The sequence below is a fragment of the Echinops telfairi genome, unplaced genomic scaffold (assembly GCF_000313985.2).
Source record: "Echinops telfairi isolate 266 unplaced genomic scaffold, ASM31398v2 ScPeMD7_6273;HRSCAF=7185, whole genome shotgun sequence".
In the NCBI taxonomy this organism is placed as follows: domain Eukaryota; kingdom Metazoa; phylum Chordata; class Mammalia; order Afrosoricida; family Tenrecidae; genus Echinops; species Echinops telfairi.
The window spans coordinates 2546607-2550037 of record NW_022110173.1 but is presented as its reverse complement, the minus strand read 5'-3'; the positions used below and the strand labels follow the sequence as shown (position 1 = coordinate 2550037).

Genomic DNA, 3431 nt, shown 5'->3' with positions numbered 1-3431 from the left:
AAATGTGTTGAGAATGATGATGGCAACAAATGTATAAATGTGCTTGACACAATGGATGGATGAATGGATTGTGATGGGTTGTACAGCCCCCAATTAAAAAAAAAAGGCCAGTGCAAGGCCTGCTTTGTTACTAAGTTTCCATTCAGAAAACAAGAGGACCCTAACTAGAATATTGAGATAAGTATAGCCTATGACTTTCACAGCCGCCAAGAGAAAAGAGTATCAAGGATAAAGAGAAGGAAGTTCCATCTGGGTGTTCCCACGGCATCTGTTCCAGAGTCTAACGCATTCTGCTGACAGTCGGGAAGAGGCTTCTAGCTTCCCCAGAGCCCGCCCGCCACATGGGGTGCCCCAAAGGGAGAAGTGGGCCCTCACCTCCATGTAGTGTTCTCCAGCAGCTCCTCACATGCTGTTCGTAACTGAGGTCCGAACCTTCACCTGACCCTCTGAGCCACCATTTTCATGCCTCCCATTCTCATTCAGCATCCACAGATGCTCCCTGGTGCCCCCCTCCCCCTCCCAACTCTGTAGCTCCTTCTCTGCTCTGTCCTCCGAATCCATCCCCGACACTTCTCTGCAGCCACAGAAGCTCCGGGTCATCCCAGCCCTGCCTCCTGTTCCCCTCAACGAGGAGTGGCCAGATGAATCATCATCACCGGACGGTAGGATGGCCGTCTCCGCCACAGTTTCAGTTACATGTTTGTGTGTTTTTAACTAAAATATGCCTGCTTCAAGCTGCTTTTTAAAAATGCATGTAAATCTTTATTTTTAAAAAAGCTTCTTTAGCGGCCACCTAAGACACAACTTCTAGGTCTCTACTCGTCGAGAGCAAAGGAGAAAGAGAAAACTAGACTGAAGTAAAGCTAATCTACAGGACGGACCGGGCTATGGCTGCATCTATCCTGAGCCCAGACCTCGATGGCGCCCTGCCTGCCCCTGTCAGCCGCTGTGATCAGAGCCACGATGGAGGGGCTGATAGAAGGGGAGGGAAATGTGGAACAAATCCATTGAAACAAACAAAACAAAAACAGACTATGGGATCACTCGAGACTAGAACCGCCTACCCCCACCCCCAAACCATTGCCTGCAGTCATCTTTCCATCTTGAAATGAACCTAGCCCCTCGGGTCACCTAGCTACATCACAAAGTGGCTCATGATATCAAGAACATCATCTCTTTTTTATTACTAAAAGATCATTTTATTGAGGGCTCTCACAACTCATTACAATCCAGACACCGATTGCATTAGGCATATTTGTACCTAGGTTGCCGACATTCTTTAGACATTTACTTTCTAGTGAGTCCTTGGTATCAGCTCCTCTTTTTCCCCTCCCCCCACACCCTCATGACCCTTTGATAGATGAAAAGTTATTATTATTTTCATATCTCACACCGACTGCTGTCTCCCTTCCCCCAGGTTTCTGTTGCTCTCCCCCCTGGAGGGGGGGTGGTGGTTCCTCCCCTCTCTCCCCCCTTCCCCCTACCCGTCTGCTATCGCTAAGGAACATCATCTCTGGAGTACTGGGTATCTTTTAAAAAAAAATCTATGATACCAAACCACCTGCAATTCCTTTAAAACGATGATGGAAACCACGAGACACACGTAGAAACAACGATGACAGTAGAAGGACGGAGGTTCCCAGGTGGCGAAGAACAACAGAACCAAGGTTTCCTGACCCACCTGTGTAGAGAGGGGGTGAATGGGAACCTAAACTGCTGCGTGAATCTTCATTTGAAAACACTTACAAGTTTTTAATATTTAATCTGTAGTTTAAAAGGCGTCCGAATAGGAAAGTGCGGGTGACAAGGACACCCTGCTCTTCGAGCCCCAAGCCGCCTGTAACACCTCAGGGAGCCAGGTGCACTCTGGACCCAGCCCCAGCTCTCGGGAGGGGCTGCCAACAGCGGTGAGGCGGCACAACCCACATTTGGCTGCAGCAGGAGAGTCCCTCACTCCTGATGGTGGAAGACAAGAAACACCAACACAGGCCACGGTAAGCCCGTCTTTCCCCTCTTCTGCTGCAGACTCTCTTAGAGCCCCTCCTGGGCAATATCAGAAGTCTGTCCGCAGAGTGCTGACAGCCAAGTGGCAGGGCAGATCGGGTCTGTGCCTGTCTTGATCAGTTACAGAGCGAAGACGAATTTAAGCGCCTATAAAATGACCAACCAGTATTCCTTCCGCCTAGCCCTTTACAAAGTCCTTAACAGCCACAGCTTCCACTGGTTTACCAGATTCGGTACACTAATGGTTAAAATGCTAACCTTTACAGGTGATGTTTTAAAAACGGGTCGGCGTGACTTCAGGGCAGTCGCTCACTTGCTAAGACCTTCTTGGCAGCTCTCACAGATCAGTGGTGGGCCCGGGCAGTTCCAGGCCAGAGGGGCACCGCCTCACACTCACGCACCTGCTGAGAGGAGGGGCCTTTCTCCAGTGGGAGAGAAAACAGTGGAGTTTCGCTGGGAACTGCTCCCGACCCACAACCTGATTTATCTGTGCTGCAGCCTGTAATCTGGACGTGCCCAGGGGAGGCTGTCTCATGAGTGTGTGGGGAGGAAGGGAGAAACAAAACAAAACAACCCAAACACTTAAGGATCGCTGCTTTATAGAACACTGCTGGAGGCTGGGGGAGGGAAAGGAGGCAGAAGTGAGATTTAGCTAGAGATAATACTGGATTCCCTTGAACTTTCCCCAGCAGTGGTTCAGGGCACGGTGACCTGGTCTGGTCCTGTGCCTGGTCTCTTGTCCCACCTCCTAGAGGCCGCTCTCGATGGCAGTTTCAACCTGATTTCACTGGTTCAAAAGTACGAGACACAAGGGGCAAGAGCGGCCGGCACTGACCTCCTTTCCCCACGCGCCGCTCTCTGGGCACCGTGGCCCTGCCTTTTGTCCTTCGGTTGGCTTCACTGCCCAGCAGAGGCCATGCTGAAAACTCTGCAAGGGAGGCCAAGCCTCCTCCAGTCCTTGACCAGAACCTTTTGAATGGTCTCCTGCGTCATCTGCAGAGATTTTGTTGTGTCAGGGAAAAGAAGGCTCGTGAGAAAAGGAAATATGTAAGACTTCCTTCTGCTGTTCAGAGCTAGGCTGAGTGTAAACTGAGAAAACCTGCGGGGCGGTGCCGAGGCACTGTGTACAATTTGGCATACACATCTGTGTGCACACACACACACACACACCCTAAATCAATACCAAGGCAGAACTGTCCCTGTGGGTTTTCAAAACTAACTCTTTTGCGGGAGCAGAAAGCCTCCTCTTTCTCCCTCAGAGTGGCTGGTGGCTTCAAACTGCTGACCTTGCAGTTGGCAGCCCAATGGGTGAAACCACTGTTCCCCCAGGTGTCCTCACACACACCTACTGCAGGCCACTTTGTCATGGCTCCCTGGGATCCAAGCACTACCAGGTCCTTCAAGACAGGAACCCGGAGACAGCACCC

General features: G+C 50.9%; 1 protein-coding gene across 1 annotated transcript in view; it reads right to left on the bottom strand.

Moving 5' to 3' along the window:
• WNT5B (Wnt family member 5B) overlaps positions 1–2724 on the bottom strand; it is a 95571-nt gene extending 92847 nt beyond the window's left edge. Inside the window, exon 1 of the mRNA XM_045295952.1 lies at positions 2263–2724. The gene's annotated coding sequence lies outside the window, so the exon portion shown is untranslated. The remainder of the gene's footprint in view (positions 1–2262) is intronic.
• Positions 2725–3431: the final 707 nt, after the last annotated feature.